This window comes from Macaca mulatta, chromosome 8, assembly GCF_049350105.2.
Source record: "Macaca mulatta isolate MMU2019108-1 chromosome 8, T2T-MMU8v2.0, whole genome shotgun sequence".
Lineage (NCBI taxonomy): Eukaryota > Metazoa > Chordata > Mammalia > Primates > Cercopithecidae > Macaca > Macaca mulatta.
In genome coordinates, this window is record NC_133413.1 from 63,814,602 (window position 1) to 63,835,132 (window position 20,531).

The 20,531-nt window shown below is 36.2% G+C and overlaps 1 long non-coding RNA gene across 1 annotated transcript in view; it reads left to right on the forward strand.

The window, feature by feature from the left end:
* Positions 1–219: 219 nt before the first annotated feature.
* Positions 220–20,531, forward strand: part of LOC144330606 (uncharacterized) — a 71,303-nt gene continuing 50,991 nt past the window's right edge. Inside the window, exon 1 of the long non-coding RNA XR_013396898.1 lies at positions 220–654. This is a non-coding gene — a long non-coding RNA (uncharacterized LOC144330606). The remainder of the gene's footprint in view (positions 655–20,531) is intronic.

A 20,531-nucleotide genomic window follows, 5' to 3' on the forward strand; every position in this document is an offset into this window, starting at 1 on the left:
CCTTGCTTACCCACTCTACAACTGCCCTTCCTACCAAAACTATTCTACCCACCAAAAACCACTCGTCCTACCACTGTAACCCATATCCCTACTCTATTTGAAATAGCCAATCGGGATTAGTGTAGATTTTGCAGTCAGGCTCCAGCCAATGAGAACAGGACACAGAAAAAAGGGCTAACCTCTTTAGGGATAAAAACCCCTTTCTCTCGTTTGTTAGGTGTGCTCTTGCAGTGGCCAGAAGGGCAAGTGGCACCCTTCTGCAGAAGTAAATTTGCCTTGCTGAGAAATCCTTTGTTTGAGTGCTCATTTTCCTTGCAAGTCTAAGTTCTTATTTCCAACAGGGAAATCTTTGACCTGTTTATATAACAAAAGATGAGATAGAAAGGCAGAAAGCTCAAGAATGGGAAGAAAAGTGAGTGAGCAAGAGAGATTAAGAGACACAGAGTCAGATGGTAACTTGGAAAAGTAGTGAAGAAAATCTCAGGAAGAAGGGAGCATTCCACGACTGCTGGGGGTTCAAGAAGAGGAGGACAGAGAATTGATGCTGGATGTGCCTGAACAAGACAATTGACAAACTTGATGAGAGCAGTTTCAGTGGAATAGTTGGGGAGAGAAAACCTGGATTGGAGCATGCTAAGGAATGGAAATAGAGATGTGAGTATCTACAGCTCTTCCAAGGAAGACTTTCTAACTGTTTTAAGGTATGTTGTCTGAAGGAAAGCAGAGATGTGGGCTAGTTGCTCTACAATAGGAGTCGTGAGAGTGCTTTTAAAACCTTTTTAATGAGAACCATTACAGCATTCAGTCTTGGTGGTGGGGGCAAAGAGAACATCCTTTCCCTGGTTTCAGGTTTCCCTGCGATTTCAGGTTCCTTCACCAGAAGGAACTTTTGGCCTTTTGTAAGCCCTTTGCTCCTCACAGTGGAGAATGAGTTTACTCGTCTATAGTGGAAACACATTGGTCCTGTTTCTCAACATAAGTCATATAAATGAAATCATACAATGGATGGAGTTGATCTATTAAAAGTCTGCAAATACTAGGAAATTTTTTTCCCTTTTTTTCTTTCTGTGCCAGACTAGGATGAGACAGCCATCCTGGATAAGTGTCCCTACTCTAGACCTAAACTTTTCTTTAGGAAGGCTTTTCTAAGGTCTAAACTGGATTGGGAAGCAAAGCATGTCAGCAAGCCCTTTGGCCAAGAATTTAAAGATTCTCTACAATGGATTTTCAGTAACAATGATGAAAATCTTATTTCTATTACCCTATTTCAATCGAGTCTAGCTCAATAGATTCCATACTTGAATCCATATAATATATAAATATGTTGTGTATTGACCTGTTAAAAATGTACAAATTGGATATTGGAAAGAATGATTTGGTATAATAGAAAATAAATGTTGGGGATATGGGAAGGAGAATTGTAACTGGAGGAACCAAGACAATGAGTAGGCTGGACCTGCCGGTCTGTATGTCCACTGCAACAGAAGAGAAAGTGGAAGAGAAAGAGCATGAAGGAAGACTTGGGATGAAATCTTGACTCCATGGTTTAGCAAGCTAGATGGCTTGGGAATCTTTTTAAATCTCTCTTTTATTTTTATTTGTGAAATGGGAATAGTAATACTTATCATAAATTTGTTGTGAAGCATACATGAAATTTCTAATGCAAAATACTTAGCAAAGGATCTGGTCCTCATAATTGGTAAATAAATGATGATAATATCTGTAGTAATGCATCTATAATAATAAGTGTATACATTAGGCAAGATGAAGTACAGAAAAGTGTGTGGGAATATATAGACATCCTTCTGGTGTCTAGCAAAGTTGTTAAATTTGTAGTTTGCACATCCATAAAGCCAGAGGAATTTTCTAGAGATTTCAATATAAATAACTTTTCATGTCTTTCTTCAGTGAAAAAACCTTTTTGGTGTTTGGTGTTCAAAAAGTCTTTTTGGCATTCTCTTCAGGCAGGATGAAAACTGTTCTTGCTCTTGGAAACTGAGCAACCTGGAACAGATGATTGGCCTGCTTCATACTTTTAGTTCCAGGAAAATTTAACTTCACTTGAAAATGGAAAAGTTTGTGGAAAAGTCTGAGAGCAGCTTTTTATCACAGAGTGTTTATAGAGAGTGTGAGAACAGACACTTTTGTTTCTCCTGATTCTCTCTTTATTGATCACGCAGTTTAGACAAAAGCCCTTATCAAAGTTTCTACCAAATTCTAATGATTTTCTTCAATGATATGCAATGAATAACTGAAGGAGAGTTTCATGAGAGCACAGTGCCTATTAGTCCACACTCTTTTTTCTACTAGCGAGGCATCCCATATCAGAGATGTTAATAACATTGTCTGCCAGTTCCTTTTAAGGGAGGACACTACCCTAAGGTAAAAGGTAAAATTTATAAAATACATATATTAAGGCATTCAGTTTCATTCACACACAGACACACACAGACACACACACACACACGATCTACTGTATTTCCTGTACCATGGAGTGTTCCCTTCCACCCCTTGGAAATTAATCCCCTTTACTCCTCCTCCCCAACTACCAGGCAAATACTTTCTGATTCTATCTCCATCTATTTGTTTTGCCTGTGTTTGAATTTGTTGATATGGAATGATGAAGTGTATATTCTTTGTGTGGGACTTTTTTTTCCACTCCACAGAATATTTTTGAAATTAATGTTGTTTCTGATATCCACAATCGATTCCTTTTTATTGTTTATTGGCTGGTTGAAATATTATTCTTTTGTAAACTGTCCGCCCAGGTCTTTTGTCAATTACCTTATTTTTTTTTTTTACTGGTAATCTTTAGAAGTTATTTACATATTTTGGACACAAATTTTTATCAGATATAAATATTGTGAATATATTTTCAGAGTGAGAGTCTTGTGTATTTGTTGCTTTGATGGTACATTTTGATAACCACAAATTTAAAATTGTATCAAGTCTGACTTATCAATTATTTATTTTAATACTAGAGAATTTTGGTCTAGTGTAAGTAATCTTTGTCTACCCTGAGAGTGAGAAGATATTCTCTGTGTTTTCTTTGAGAAGCTATATGGTTCTAACTTTCAACATTATGCCTATGATACAACTCTATTCAGTTTTATGAATGGAACAAGGTAAGTTTCAAGGTATATATAGGTATTTAAATAAGGTTTATTGTGGTATAATTTACATGAAATAAAATTCATCTTTTTGAAGTATACTTGATAAGTTTTGACAAAAGCATACAATTCTGTAACTTCTACCACAATTGAGGTACAGAAAACATTTATCAACTCAAAGTTTTCTAGTGCTCCTTTTCAATCAATTCCTTTTACTTCAAATGCTGATATGTCTCTGTCCCTTTAGTTTTGCTCTTTCTACAATGTCATATAAATGAAATCATGCAATATATAGTCTTTTCTGTCTGATTTCTTTCACATACCACAATGCATTTGACGTTCTTTCGTACCACTGAATGGATCAGCAGTTCATTCTTTTTATTGCTGAGTAGAATTTGAATGCATGGGTTTACCACAAATTTTTTATTCATTCACTAGTTGATGGATATTTGGGTTGCTTTTAATTTTTGCCTATCGTGAATGAGCTTCTATGAACATTTGTGTGTGGGTCTTTTGTGGATATGTTCCCATTTATCTACATGAATCATATGGAAACTGTATGTTACATTAATAAGAAACTGGCCAGTTGTTTTCCAAAAGCGACTGCTTCATTTTGCCTTTCTATCAGCAATATATGAGAGTTACTCACATCATCCCTGATACTTGGTATTTCTTAGTCTTTTTAAATTTTAGGCATTCCAGTAGGTATGCAGTAATATCTCACTGTGACTCTAATTTGCATTCTAATAACGAGTATCTTTTCATGTATTTATTGGCCATCTGTATAGCTCCTTTAGTGAAATCTCTGTACAAATATTATTTTTAAATTCTATTTGGATTGTCATCCTATTATTAAGTTATAAGAATTCTTTACACAATCTGGACATGTGTTTTATCAGTTATGTGTTTTGCAAATATTTTTGCCCAATCTCTGTGCGTGTATTTTTTATTATGAATGAGTGTTGAAGTTGTCTAATCCCTTTTCAGTGCATTAAATGGAATAATCATGTGCTTTTTCCTTTCTATCCTGCTGAAATAGTAACTCACATTGTTTGATTTTTGAATATTGAACAAACTTTACATTCTTGGGATAAGCATTATCACTTGATAAAATAATATGTGCATACATTGCTGGATTCTATTTGCTAGAATTTTGCTGAAGATTTTATAAACATCTATGTTCATGAAGGCTACTGGCCTATAGTTGAATTTTCTTATAATGTCTTTTTCTGGTTTCAGTATCAGTGTGATGCTATCTTCATAAAATAATTTAAGTAATATTTACTTCCCTTCTATTTTCTGGAAGATTTTGTGTAGGATTGGTGTTATTTCTTCCTTAAATGTTTGGCAGAATTTATCAGTGAAGTCATCTTGGTAGGAGTTTTCTTTCTGAGAAGGTTTTAACTACTAATTAAATTTAATAATAAGGACTGTTCAGGTTACCTGTTTCTTCACATGTGAGCTTTAGTACTTCGTGTCTTTCAAAAAAATGTATTCTTTTCATCTAAGCTACAGAATACATTGATGTAATGTTGATTGTAAGATTCCTTTGTTATCTTTTTAGTGTCCATGGAATCTACAATAGAATATCTTTCTTCCAGGTAGGGTAATTTGAGTCTTCTTTTTTTTTCCTTTCTGACTAGAGGTTTATAATTTTATTGATCACATCAATGAATCAGTTTTTAATGTCATTTATTTCCTCCAGTGCTTTTTTCACTTTTCCATTTCATTGATTTCTACTCTTTGTCATTCTTTTTCTGCTTATTTTGGGATTAATTTTTCTAGTTTCTTAAGACAATAGCTTAGATTAAAGGTTGACAAATCACAGCCTGTGGCGTATTTCTGTATAATCTCTTAGCTAAGAATGAAATTTATGTTTTAAACTGTTGTAAAACTATATAAAGTAAAGCCAAATAATATTCAATAATATTCAGTAGAGACCATAGTGGTCCACAAAGCTTAAAACATTTACTATCTGGGCTGGGCTTGGTGGCTCATGCCTGTAATCGCAGTACTTTGGGAGGCCAAGGAGGGCAGATCACCTGAGGTCAGGAGTTCGAGACCAGCGTGGCCAACACGGTGAAACCCTGTCTCTACTAAAAATACAAAAATTAGCTGGGTGTGGTGGTGCACACCTGAAATCCCAGCTACTTGGGAGGCTGAGGTGGGAGAATCACTTGAAACTGGGAGGCAGAGGTTGCAGTGAGCAAAGATCGTACCACTGCACTCCAGCCTGGGTGACAGATCAAGACTCCGTCTCAAACAAACAAAAAAGTTTACCATCTGTTCACTCATTTTTAAACGTTTACTAATTGCTGGCTTAGATAATTGATTTATGATATTTTGTCTTTTTTAATATAAACATTTAAAACTACAACTTTCCCGTGAATCACTGTTTCAGCAGCATCTCACAACGTTGTTATGTTGTGGGCTTATTTCCCCATTCAGACAAAACTTTAATTTCTTTCATGATTTCTTCTTTGCTCCAGGGGTTATTTTTTTTTATTTATTTATTTTTTTATTTTTTTGAGACAGAGTCTCGCTCTGTCGCCCAGGCTGGAGTGCAGTGGCCGGATCTCAGCTCACTGCAAGCTCCGCCTCCCGGGTTTAAGCCATTCTCCTGCCTCAGCCTCCCGAGTAGCTGGGACTACAGGAACCCGCCACCTCGCCCGGCTAGTTTTTTTGTATTTTTAGTAGAGACGGGGTTTCACCATGTTAGCCAGGATGGTCTCAATCTCCTGACCTTGTGATCCGCCCGTCTCGGCCTCCCAAAGTGCTGGGATTACAGGCTTGAGCCACCGCGCCGGGCCTACTGCTCCAGGGGTTATTAAGTGTTGCATAATTTCCAAATATTTATATAGGTGTTCCCTCCACCACTTTTCTCATTACTGATTTTTAGATAAACTCTATTTTGGTCAGAAAACACATTTTATATTATTTCAGTCCTTTTAAGTGTATTGAAAGTTGTTTAAGATCCAAAATAAATGCTATCTTGGTAAATATTTTGTTTACACTTGAAACTAATTTGTATTCTGCTGTCTTTGGGTGTTTTATGTACGCTGATTACAGAGATTCTTTTTTATACAGATACTGTTTTGCTTAAAAAAATACTTTGTTGAAATATATCCTTTTCTTCCATCTAGTAGACAAAGTGCCTTGGCCAAAATTCAATTCACTCAATATCTGCAAGTTAAATTTTGAACTCTTTAATCTGTTTTTTGTATAAGTCTTCTGTCTTTACATTAGTCTCATGCTCTTTTTATTACTATAGCAAGTACTGATAACAGGTGGTGTGTATTCTAGTATTACTTTAACAACGTTGTTTGACTATTCCAGATCCTTTGAAACTCCACCATAATTTAGAAATGCCTATCTCTTTTTTCGGAAATATCTGCTTGAAATTTGTTTAGAATTACATTAAATCTGTAGATCAATTCTGGAAGGACAAATATTTTTAAAAGTATTGAATCTTTCAATCCATGAATATAGTATATTTAGGTGTTCTGTAATTTCTCTCAAAAATGTTTTATTGTTTTTAATGTAAGGGTTTTACATAACTTTTTTTAATTTTTATACTTTAAGTTCTAGGGTACATGTGCACAATGTGCAGGTTTGTTACATATGTATACATGAGCCATGTTGGTATGCTGCACCCATTAACTCGTCATTTACATTAGGTATATCTCCTAATGCTATCCTTCCCCCTTCCCCCCTGCCCCCTCCCCACAATAGGCCCGGGTGTGTGATGTTCCCCTTCCTGTGTCCAAGTGATCTCATTGTTCAATTCCCACCTATGAGTGAGAACATGTGGTGTTTGCTTTTCTGTTCTTGTGATAGTTTGCTGAGAATGATGGTTTCCAGCTGCATCCATGTCCCTACAAAGGACACGAGCTCATCCTTTTTTATGGCTGCATAGTATTCCATGGTGTATATGTGCCACATTTCTTAATCCACTCTGTCACTGATGGACATTTGGGTTGATTCCAAGTCTTTGCTATCGTGAATAGTGCTGCAATAAACATATGTGTGCATGTGTCTTTATAGCAGCATGATTTATAATCCTTTGGGTATATCCCCAGTAATGGGATGGCTGGGTCAAATGGTATTTCTAGTTCTAGATCCTTGAGGAATCGCCACACTGTTTTCCACAATGGTTGAACTAGTTTACAGTCCCACCAACAGTGTAAAAGTGTTCCTGTTTCTCCACGTCCTCTCCAGCAGCTGTTGTTTCCTGACTTTTTAATGATTGCCATTCTAACTGGTGTGAGATGCCATCTCATTGTGGTTTTGATTTGCATTTCTCTGATGGTGAGTGATGATGAGCATTTTTTCATGTGTCTGTTGGCTGTATGAATGTCTTCTTTTGAGAAGTGTCTGTTCATATCCTTTGCCCACTTTTTGATGAGGTTGTTTGTTTTTTTCTTGTAAATTTGTTTGAGTTCTTTGTAGGTTCTGGATATTAGCCCTTTGTCAGACGAGTGGATTGCAAAAATTTACTCCCATTCTGTAGGTTGCCTGTTCACTCTGATGATAGCTTCCTTTGCTGTGCAGAAACTCTTGGGTTTAATTAGATCCCATTTGTCAATTTTGGCTTTTGCTGTCATTGCTTTTGGTGTTTTAGACATGGAGTCCTTGCCCATGCCTATGTCCTGAATGGTATTACCTAGGTTTTCTTCTAGGGCTTTTATGGTATTAGATCTAACATTTAAGTCTCTAATCCATCTTGAATTAATTTTCATATAAGGAGTAAGGAAAGGATCCAGTTTCAGCTTTCTATTTATGGCTAGCCAGTTTCCCCAGCACCATTTATTAAATAAGGAATCCTTTCCCCATTTCTTGTTTTTGTCAGGTTTGTCAAAGATCAGATGGCTGTAGATGTGTGGTATTATTTCTGAGGCCTCTGTTCTGTTCCATCGGTCTATATCTCTGTTCTGGTACCAGTACCGTGCTGTTTCGGTTACTGTAGCCTTGTAGTAAAGTTTGATGTCAGGTAGCGTGATGCCTCCAGCTTTGTTCTTTTGGCTTAGGATTGTCTTGGCAATGTGGGCTCCTTTTTGGTTCCATATGAAGTTTAAGGTAGTTTTTTCCAATTCTGTGAGAAAAGTCATTGGTAGCTTGATGGGGATGGCATTGAATCTATAAATTACCTTGGGCAGTATGGCCATTTTCACAATATTGATTCTTCATATCCATGAGCATGGTATGTTCTTTCATTTGTTTGTGTCCTCTTTTATTTCACTGAGCAGTGGTTTGTAGTTCTCCTTGAAGAGGTCCTTCACATCCCTTGTAAGTTGGATTCCTAGGTATTTTATTCTCTTTGAAGCAGTTGTGAATGGGAGTGCATTCATGATTTGTCTCTCTGTTATTGATGTATAAGAATGCTTGTGATTTTTGCACACTGATTTTGTATCCTGAGACTTTGTTGAAGTTGCTTATCAGCTTAAGGAGATTTTGGGCTGAGATGATAGGGTTTTCTAAATATACAATCATGTCATCTGCAAACAGGGACAATTTGGCTTCTTCTTTTCCTAACTGAATAGCCTTTCTTTCTTTCTCTTGCCTGATTGCCCTAGCCAGAACTTCCAACACTATGTTGAATTGGAGTGGTGAGAGAGGGCATCCCTGTCTTGTGCCAGTTTTCAAAGGGAATGCTTCCAGTTTTTGCCCATTCAGTATGATATTGGCTGTGGGTTTGTCATAAATAGTTCTTATTATTTTGAGGTACATTCCATCAATACTGAATCTATTGAGAGTTTTTAGCATGAAGGGCTGTTGAATTTTGTCAAAGGCCTTTTCTGCATCTATTGAGATAATCATCTGGTTTTTGTCTTTGGTTCTGTTTATATGCTGGATTACGTTTATTGATTTGTGTATGTTGAACCAGCCTGGCATCCCAGGGATGAAACCCACTTAGTCATGGTGGATAAGCTTTTTGATGTGCTGCTGGATTCAGTTTGCCAGTATTTTATTGAGGATTTTTGCATCAATGTTCATCAGGGATATTGGTCTAAAATTCTCTTTTTTTTGTTGTATCTCTGTCAGGCTTTGGTATCAGGATGATGTTGGCCTCGTAAAATGAGTTAGGGAGGATTCCCTCTTTTTCTATTGATTGGAATAGTTTCAAAAGGAATGGTACCAGCTCCTCCTTGTACCTCTGGTAGAATTCATCAGTGAATCCGTCTGGTCTTGGACTTTTTTTTGGTTGGTAGGCTATTAATTATTGCCTCAATTTCAGAGCCTGCTATTGGTCTATTCAGGGATTCAACTTCTTCCTCGTTTAGTCATGGGAGAGTGTATTTGTCCAGGAATTTATCCATTTCTTCTAGGTTTTCTAGTTTATTTGCATAGAGATGTTTATAGTATTCTCTGTTGGTGGTTTGTATTTCTGTGGGGTCAGTGGTGATATCCCCTTTATCAAATTTTATTGCATCTATTTGATTTTTCTCTCTTTTCTTCTTTGTTAGTCTTGCTAGCAGTCTATCAACTTTGTTGATATTTTCAAAAAACCAGCTCCTGGATTCATTGATTTTTTGGAGGGTTTTTTGTGTCTCTATGTCCTTCAGTTCTGCTCTGATCTTAGTTATTTCTTGCCTTCTGCTAACTTTTGAATGTGTTTGCTCTTGCTTCTCTAGTTCTTTTAATTGTGATGTTAGGGTGTCAATTTTAGATCTTTCCTGCTTCTCTTGTGGGCATTTAGTGCTATAAATTTCCCTCTACATACTGCTTTAAATGTGTCCCAGAGATTCTGGTATGTTGTGTCTTTGTTCTCATTGGTTTCAAAGAATATCTTTATTTCTGCCTTCATTTCGTTATGTACCCAGTAGTCATTCAGGAGCAGGTTGTTCAGTTTCCACGTAGTTGAGCAGTTTTGATTGAGTTTCTTGCTCCTGAGTTCCAGTTTGATTGCACTGTGGTTTGAGAGACAGTTTGTTATAATTTCTGTTCTTTTACATTTACTGAGGAGTGCTTTACTTCCAACTCTGTGGTCAATTTTGGAATAAGTGTGATGTGGTGCTGAGAAGAGTGTATATTCTGTTGATTTGGGGTGGAGATTTCTGAAGATGTCTATTAGGTCTGCTTGGTGCAGAGTTGAGTTTGATTCCTGGATATCCTTGTTAACTTTCTGTCTAATGTTGACAGTGGGATGTTAAAGTCTCCCATTATTATTGTATGAGCGTCTAAGTCTCTTTGTAAGTCTCTAAGGACTTGCTTTATGAATCTGGGTGCTCCTGTATTGAGTGCATATATATTTAGGATAGTTAGCCCTTCTTGTTGAATTGATCCCTTTACCATTATGCAGTGGCCTTCTTTGTCTCTTTTGATCTTTGTTGGTTTAAAGTCTGTTTGATCAGAGACTAGGATTCTAATCCCTGCCTCCTTTTGTTTTCTATTTCTTTGGTAGATCTTCCTCTATCCCTTTATTTTGAGCCTATATGTGTCTCTACCTGTAAGATGGGTCTCCTGAATACAACAAACTGATGGGTCTTGACTCTTTATCCAGTTTGCCAGTCTGTGTCTTTTTATTGTACCATTTTGTCCATTTACATTTAAGGTTAATATTGTTATGTGTGAACTTAATCTTGTCATTATGATATTAGCTAGTTATTTTGCTCGTTAGTTGATGCAGTTTCTTCCTAGCATCAATAGTCTTTACATTTTGGCATGTTTTTGCAATGGCTGGTACCATTTGTTCCTTTTCATGTTTAGTGCTTCCTTCAGGATCTCTTATAGGGCAGGCCTGGTGGCGACAAAATCTCTCAGCATTTGCTTGTCTGTAAAGGATTTTGCTTCTCCTTCACTGACGAAACTTAGTTTGGCTGGATATGAAATTCTGGGTTGAAAATTATTTTCTTTAAGAATGTTGAATATTGCCCACCACTCTCTTCTGGCTTGGAGAGCTTCTGCTGAGAGATCTGCTGTTAGTCTGATGGGCTTCCCTTTGTGTGTAATCCGACCTTTCTCTCTGGCTGCCCTTAACATTTTTTCCTTCATTTCAACTTTGCTGAATCTGACAATTATGTGTCTCGGAGTTGCTCTTCTTGAGGAGTATCTTTGTGGCATTCTCTGTATTTCCTGAATTTGAATGTTGGCCTGCCTTGCTAGGTTGGGGAAGTTCTCCTGGATAATAATCCTGCAGAGTGTTTTCCAACTTGGCTCCATTCTCCCCATCACGTTCAGGCACACCAATCAGATGTAGATTTGGTCTTTTCACATAATCCCATATATCTTGGAGGCTTTGTTCATTTCTTTTTACTCTTTTTTCTCTAAACTTCTCTTCTCACTTCATTTCATTCATTTGATCTTCAATCACTGATAATCTTTCTTCCAGTTGATCGAGTTGGTTACTGAAGCTTGTGCATTTGTAACATAGTTCTCGTGTCATGATTTTCATCTCTATCAGCTCATTTCTGGACTTCTCTGCATTGGTTATTCTAGTTATCCATTCTTCCGTTCTTTTTTGAAGGTTTTTAGTTTGTTTGCACTGGGTACGTTGTTCCTTCTTTAGCTCTGAGAAGTTTGATTGACTGAAGCCTTCTTCTCTCAACTCATCAAAGTCATTCTCCATCCAGCTTTGTTCCATTGCTGGTGATGAGCTGTGTTCCTTTGGAGGGGGAGATGCGCTCTGAGTTTTTGAATTTCCAGCCTTTCTGCACTGCTTTTTCCCCATCTTTGTGGTTTTATCTGCCTTTGTTCTTTGACGATTGTGATGTAGTGATGGGGTTTTGGTGTGGAAGTCCTTTATGTTTGTTAGTTTTCCTTCTAATAGCCAGGACCCTCAGCTGCAGGTCTGTTGCAGTTTGGTTGAGGTCCACTCCAGATGCTGTTGGCCTGGGTATCAGCAGCGGAGGCTGCAGAAGATAGAATATTGCTGAACAGCAAGTGTTGTTGTCTGATTCTTGCTCTGGAAGCTTTGTCTCAGAGGTGTACCCAGCCATGTGCAGTGTGAGGTACAGTCTGCACCTGGTGGGGGATGTCTCCCAGTTAGGCTACTCAGAGGTCAGGGACCCACTTGAGCAGGCTGTCTGTCCGTTCTCAGAATCAACCTCCATGCTGGGAGAACCACTGCTCTCTTCAAAGCTGTCAGACAGGGACATTTACATCTGCAGAGGTTTCTGCTGCTTTTCGTTTAGCTATGCCCTGTCCCCAGAGGTGTAGTCTGCAGAGACAGGCAGGCTTCCTTAGCTGCGGTGGGCTCCACCCAGTTCAAGCTTCCTTGTTGCTTTGTTTCCCTTCTTAAGCCTCAGCAATGGCAGGCACCCCTCCCCCAGCCGAGTTGTGGCCTTGACTGCTGTGCTAGCAATGAGGGAGGTTCCATGGGCATGGGACCCTCCAGGTCAGGTGTGGGATATAATCTCGTGGTGTGCCGTTTGCTAAGACCCTTGGTAAAGTGCAGTATTAGGGTGGGAGTTACCCGATTTTCCAGGTGTTGTGTGTCTCAGTTTCCCTTGGCTCGGAAAAGGCTACACAACTCTTTAAGAGATTTATTTCTGGGCACTTGACAGGTTTTGATACTCTTGCAAATGGGGTTTTACAAATTATTTTCCAATTATAGGTTGCCTGTATATAGAAGTGCTATTTATTTTTTAATATATTGACCTTTTAGCACATATTTTTGCTAAGTTCACTTGTTATTTCTAGTATTTTTTACATTGTAGATATCATATGGTTTCTACATATACAATCAGAATTTTAGTTATCCTTTACCAATTGGTATAACTTTATTTTTTATTCTTTCTTTATGAAGTGGCTAGAAGGCTAGAAGTTCCTGTAAAATATTATATTAACGTATGAAGAAGCAGTGAAAGGGGACATCCTTGTCTTGTTCTAAATCTTAGTGGGAAAGCATTCAATATTTCACCAATGTGGAGGAAGTTACTAAAGCTTTTTTTTTTTTTTTAAGAAATCAAATATCATTTTTAGAAAATTCTCTTTCCCTCTAGCATACTGAGAGTTTTATCACAAATAAACTGGAAATTTTATCAAATACTTTTCTGCATTTATTAAGATGATCTTTTTTTTCTATTTTTCTGTTTATGTAGTAATTGATCAATTTGAATATTAAACTTACCTTGCATTTTTGAATTAGATTCCACTTACTCATTATAGATCCATTTTTTATATACTGCTGGATTTGGTTTACTGATGTTTTCTTAAGGGTTTTTGTGTCTATGTTCATGATGAATATTGACCTGTAATTTTATTATACTGCCTCTACATTTTAAATGTTAGGATTTCACTAGTCTCCTAGAAAGTATAATTGGAATTATTTGTTCCTTTTCTGTCTACTGAAAGCATATATGTATTAATCATATTATTTCTTCCTTAAAAGTTTAATTGGCTTCACCAGTGAAACCGTTTAGTCTTGAAAGTGTTATTTTGTTTTTATTTTGTTTTGTTTTGTTTGTCTTTGATGGGAAAGTTTTTCATAATGAATTTAGTTTTTTTACTAGATATAGGAAAACTCAGATTTTCTGTTTATTCTTTTGTCAGCTTTATTATGTTTTAAGAAATTGTGCATATCATCAAAATTCTTGAATTTGTTTACTTAAAACTATTCATACTATCATTTATTACATTTTAAGTATCTTTAGTAATATTGTTTGATTTTTCCTCCTTGATATTGGTAAATTGTGTCTGTTTTGATCAATCTTACTTGGGATTTATCAGTTTTACTAATTGTCTCAAAGCACACATTTTTGGCTTGTTGATTTTCTCTATTGTCTCTTTTCTACCTCCTTAATTTCAGTTTTTATCTTTATTATTTTCTTTCTGCTATGTACGTTTGCTTTTTTGTGCACTCCTGTTTGTCGTTACTTAAAGCGAGATCTTAGGTTATGTATGTATTTGAGAACTTTCTTCTTATCAAATATAAGCATTTAAAATCATAAATTTCCCTCTAAATAATGTTTGATCCGTATCCCATAGATTTTTATATATACTCTTTTTTAGTAATACCTAATATAAAATCTTTTGTAATTACTCTAGTTTGACCCATGGGTTTTTCTGTTGTTTTGTTTTGATAATTTTTTTTCCTGGTTGGTTTATTTGCTTTTTAGAAGTGAGTTCAAATACTAAGATATTTTCTAGATGTATAACCCATTGATTTGTAGTTTAGTTTCATTGTAATCAGAGTCACACATTGTATATGATTTCATTTCATTTCTTTTAGATTCATTGAGGTTTATTATACTGCCCAATGTGTGGTCCATCTTGGTAAATGTCCCATGCATATTTGAAAATGATGTGTATTCTGTTATTGTTAGGTGAGGTTTTCTATAAATGTCAAATGGATCAGGTTGACTGTGTTGTTTAAATTTTTTATAGCTGTAATGATTTTTGTCTTCTTGTTCTGTCATTTACTGAGAAATATTTGCTAAAATCTCCAGTAATGATTGAAATTTGTCTGTCTCTCTCTTCCCTTCTGACAAGTTTTGTTTCACATATTTTAAAGTTGTAATATGAGATTACTATATACTTGAGTTTATAATATTTGATGAATTGATTCTTTTGTCATTATGATATGTATATCTTTATTTTGGTAATATTCTTTTTCTTGAAATATAATTTATTTGATATTAGTATGGTCATATCAGCTTTCTTATGTTGAGGTTTGCATGTTACATCTTTTCCTATATCTTCATGTGTGGCCTATTTGTACCTTTATTTTTAAAGTATGTTTTATGAAAAAAGCATATTCTTAGGTCTAATCTTTTCATTTAGTTTGACAATTGTTGCCTTTTAATTAGAAGTTTGACTCATTACATTTAAAATCATTAATGATATTAGTAAATTTAATCCTAAACTCTGAGTAGTTTTCCCTTTTCTCATATATATTTCTTCTTCTCTTTCTTGTTTTTTTTTCTTCTTTCTAACCTATTATTTAATGAGCTAAAGTTTTTTTAAATTTGCTGGTTTGTTTTTAGTATTCTATTTTATCATTTCTATTGGCTCTTCAGCTATATCCCAGTATTTTTAAGATGATGTGCTAGACATTAATATATGAATATCTAAATTACCATTGGCTATATTAATGTATTATTCTACTTCATAAATAATATTATAAATTCATACCAGTTGAAATCAGTTTACTCACCACAATCTTTGTGCCCTTGTCATATATTTTACTTTGACATACGCTATGAAGGCTGTAATAGGTTTTCATTATTTTGCTTGAAGTCATCAACAGAATTTTTATTACCCATATATTTGTTTTTTATCTGTATGTCTTGTCCTCCACAGAGTCTATGTCTTAACATTTCCCTTCAGCCAGATACAAATTCCTGTATATTTGTCTATCTAAATATTTTTATATTGTCTTTCAATTTTAAAGAATAATTATGATACATATAGAGTTAAAGGATAATGAAGTTTTTTCTTTTATCATACTTGATCTTATTCTCAAAATATTTGAAGTTAGTGATGAACTGAATCTAAGTAGAATTGCAAGAAAATTCAGATTCAGATCAATTACAGATTAGAGTGACTCAACCATCAACCCTAACAATCAGAGAGAAGATATGTAGACGTTAAAAAAAAAAAAAGAAAAAGAAAAAAGCAACAAACAAACAAAAACGTGGGGGAATGAATAAAGCCTCCAAGCTCCATGAGGAGGTGTCAAAAGGTCTAACATACATATAAGTGGTACCCCAGATGTCCTTTAGAAGAGAGTTTAAGAATGAATGAGGATTCATCCTGTCTGTGACTCTTTGGGCTGCTAATCCACTGTTGGATCCATTATCAACTTTCTGTCTCTGAAGACCAAAGAAAGCAAATAAAATAGCTGTAGGTACAAGCAAAAAATATTTGTAGCAGAAACTTATTGTTCTGTCTTGCAACACAAGGGGTGAGACATTCCCGTAAGTTGATTACTTGAACACTTTGGATGTATGGCTCTAGAATCTAGCCATGCCACATTAGGAAGAGAGCAAGGAAGATAATATCCAAAGACACTTGTAGCATTTATCTGGGTTATCTGGAAATACTATACAGTGTTTCAGGAAGACAGTGTAGTTAGAATAGTTGAAAAATATGGAGACATAATGTTTCTGGTAATAGAAGGCCTAGTAATTATGCATAACTTTGTTATTGAGAAAATTTCCATACAATAGCAACTAAGAGGAATCATCCCTTGCTTATATAGGAGTAGACTTTGCCCTTCTGGCTGTCTTAAGATACCTATTTTCAAACTTCCAGGTATAATTTTTTTTCAAAATATAGTTACAGTAAGAATCCCTTGAGCATTATTCTCTTGCAATATAACAGTTTGTAACTAAAAATAATTTCCCATAACCTTCCTTTGAACATTGTTACCAAACTTGACAGTATTTCCTACTCCAATAACTTCTGGGGAAATTCTTTAAAACAATTATGATTTTGATTTGTGTTACTCTGATAATAGTGATATTGAATATTTTTTCATATGGTTATTGGCTGCTTCTTTGTACCCCAAACATCAGTGCCACACACTATACTCATGTAACAAATCTACAAATGTACCCATGAATCTAAAAGTTTAAATTATTTTTTAAAATGCTGAACAGTTCCCCTATCCCCTAGTTTAATAAAGAATTTAGAGTAAAAAAAATTGAAAAATAGCATAATGTCATGATTATAAATAGATGGATAAGTCAAGTAGAAATGGAGATGATTTTGAATGTGAACAAACAATTTTTAAAGCAACCCCAAAACTTGAGAGTTAAGTTCATACAGTTTTGACTGTTCATAATCACCCTCTACCATCTTACTATTTTATCTTCATATTCCCAGCAATATTATTTCTGCAGAGGCAACATTATGTGAAGAATCTTATCTCGTAAAATAAGATTCTTCTAAACGTTTTATCTGAATGAGCTTATAAAAAGGGTTATTGAATAAGAATTTAAAGAAAACCAAGTATCAATCATCTGGAATCATGAGATATTTAGGCTCACTTGGGAGTATATTTGATGCTAACAGGTTAATCTGTGACTACTCAATGTCTCAGCTCAGTTTCCTTTTTTCCATATCTAGAGTGGTGAATGTCTTTACTCAAATAGGTTTTTTAAGACAAAACGTAGCATGTTTGCTTGAGCTGATTAATATTTAAATTGGAATTCCAGAAAGACATTTTCCAAAATGGCCATGTAAAAGAGGTATGAAGTCTAATAGTTAACTTTATAAGTGAATGCCTGGAGCTTCAGAAACCTGAGTGTCTTTGCTGCACTCATTTCCATCATTCCTCTGCTGATAACATACAAGAAGAGAGATAAAAAGGCATTTTTAATAGAATCCATTTGGATGTTACCATATAAAAGATAAATTTTATGACAACTATGAGGCTTTAGGCCAGAATCCCTATTGGTACTTATATACTGGCCCCCCAGCTGCAGAGCTCAAGCTGGACATAAACGTGGCTTTCTGAACTAAGGGTCTGGAGAGCTATGGGCTCAGAACTACACAGTGCTCTTTGGTGTTGGTGTCACTGTTTTACAATGAAGTGAGGGAGGTATTTCTGCAGTGTAGTGCTTTCTGAGGCTACCCCATGCTTCAGATGAAAATGCTGGTTTGTTGATGCTATGTCAAATCATATCTGCAGAATCCTGCGCTCAGAACTTGCCAGCAGCAAATCAATGCCACCCTGCTTAGGGAGAACCTCCTCATGGTATAAGATACTTTCCTTTTTTCTTCCGTAATGGGGTAAACAAAATGTGTCTTTACCCTGACTAGAAAATCCAAATGTGATTGGCAACCATGTTTATCTTTACATCATTTAAAGCATCATTGATATCAATGAATTTTTCATAAACACGAGTTCTGGTGCTGTTGAAACAGTTTTCATGATAATTAGCAGTCTTAGCAAAAAAGAGACTTAGATGGTCTTCAGGAGTATTCCTGCATTTACTGTAACTGTGAGGAATGAGAAATCTGTTCAAATGATATTGCTAGATTTCTAAGTAAAAGCCTTAGGGAAGTTTATATAACTAAATATTAACATCTGAAAATTGAGTTTTCCCTTTACCGAAAAGAAAATTTTCATGCTCAAAAATACTTTGAAAAAAGTCAATTTCACTGAAAAGTGGTGACATAATTATTGAAATAATATATACTTCCTTTCTAAATCAATACAAATAACATACACTTCCTTTATAAATTAATACAAATGTAAACTAACAAAGATCTCTTTTCTTTGTTTACCCATGGACTTTGAAACTGTTAATATTAACCTAATAGAATAATTATGTTTAGTAACAATGACTCAGTAAAGAGATGTTAAAATAGTTTATTCAAATAGTTAACTTATTTAGAACTAATTTGATTATAAATTTTCCTTGAACAGTCATTCCAGTGCGTGTTAAATAATCTGTTTCATTAAAGATATTTTCAAGTTTCCTATAGTTATTCAAGACACAGCCTTTAAGGTCATTTAACAAATTATTTCTAGTTAATGCAAGTTTTTATAAATGTTTTCCCATGAAAGGGTTTCTAAATAACTTCAAAAACCTAGATTGTAAAAAAGACTCACAAAAAAAAGGTCGGGGGTGGGGTGTGTGGGAGGAGTTCTTATCAGAGTGAAGAGCGTTGGATCAAAAGATCTAGGCTTGGCGGGCTATTCTGCTCACTCACCTCTGGATGGATTCTGGTTTCTCCACTTACCTCTTAGGTATGATACCAAGAACTGCATGAAGCACACCTTTGAGGGCATACAGGTCATGTAAATCTTGAGAGGCAGCATCACACAGCGTTAAGGATTAATTTCATTCATGAAATTGAAATCTACCTGTTCCAGCACTCAACTCACAAACAATAACCTGTGGGTCCCCAAATGTCTCCCTTACACTATATTTATTTCTTTACTTGGTTAGATCCTTGAGGTAAAGCAAAGACTCATCACAAATGAATACTTTGTGAACTGTTGTTGTGGTGGTGGTGCTGGTGGTGGTGGTGGTGGTGGTTGTAATTAGCACAATCTTCTGGAGAGAGGAATTGCCTGAGTCAGAAACAAACTCTCCTGATTTTGAGTAAGAGTTTACAAGAATTTGTGTTGCTTCCTTTAGTTATCTTTACATAGATAATAATGAGCTTATCATCGGAATCTTTGTTGTTTGCCTTTTTATTTAAAAGCACCTCAACAATCTTACTTTGGAGAAAGAAGATGAAAACTCATTGGAATTCTCACATGAAGCATCCGCTCCACTTGGGCTTGTACTTCAGGGCCTTTGCACTTCCTCTCCCTCTTCTTGGAAGTGTTTATCCAAGTATCCCCATGGGTGCTCCCTGCATGTCTTTAAATCTCTATTCAAATCTCGTCTCATTACTCAGGCACTCCCTGATGACCTTCTAAAGAGTACCCTATCTGTCTTTTTCCTCCCACGCTGCTTTCTTTTGCTCTAAAGCACTTGCCCCTCTCTTTATTATATTATGTATCTATTTCTGTGTGGTTAGAGTCTATTTCTGTCATTGAAATTGAAGTTATATGAAGTCTGAGACTGCTTTATTTTTCATTTGTTGAATTCATAACTGATGGGAAAAGCACCACATATATTTGTACTTATATCCAAGAAATTTAAAGCTTTGGATTGTATAATTCCGTTTAGGAATAACAGTAGCTTTAAATAACAGGTTGATTTGCTCAAACAGTGGCCATTCAGGTGTCTTCTTTTTAAAACTTCATGTTCTTTAGAGAGGCCGAGACGGGCGGATCACGAGGTCAGGAGATCGAGACCGTCCTGGATAGCACGGTGAAACCCCGTCTCTACTAAAAAATACAAAAAACTAGCTGGGCGAGGTGGCGGGCGCCTGTAGTACCAGCTACTCGGGAGGCTGAGGCAGGAGAATGGCGTGAACCCGGGAGGCGGAGCTTGCAGTGAGCTGAGATCCGGCCACTGCACTCCAGCCTGGGTGACAGAGCGAGACTCCGTCTCAAAAAAAAAAATAAATAAATAAATAAATAAATAAAATAAAACTTCATGTTCTGAGGCTCAAGTGCAATGAAAATGATCCAATTTATTGCTCTCCATAGTCAAAACTGTGCCTATGCCTTCCAGCCTTCCTTCCTGTGCCCACTTCTTCCCACACTTGCTGCTGCTCTCTTTCCACTGCATCCACTCTGAGGGGTTTTCATCGGACCCTTAGCCCTGCTTTTTTTTTTTTTTTTTTCCTTTTTTGAGGTGGAGTCTTGCTCTGTCGCCAGACTGGAGTGCAGTGGCGTGATCTAGGCGCACTGCAACCTCCGCCTCCTGGGTTCAAGCGATTGTCCTACCTCAGCCTCCCAAGTAGCTGGGACTACAGGCACGTGCCACCGCACCCAGCTACTTTTTTGTATTTTTAGTAGAGATGGGGTTTCACCGTGTTAGCCAGGATGGTCTTCATCTCCTGACCTTGTGATCTGCCCGCCTCGGCCTCCCAAAGTGCCGGGATTAGAGACGTAATCCTGGCCCAGCC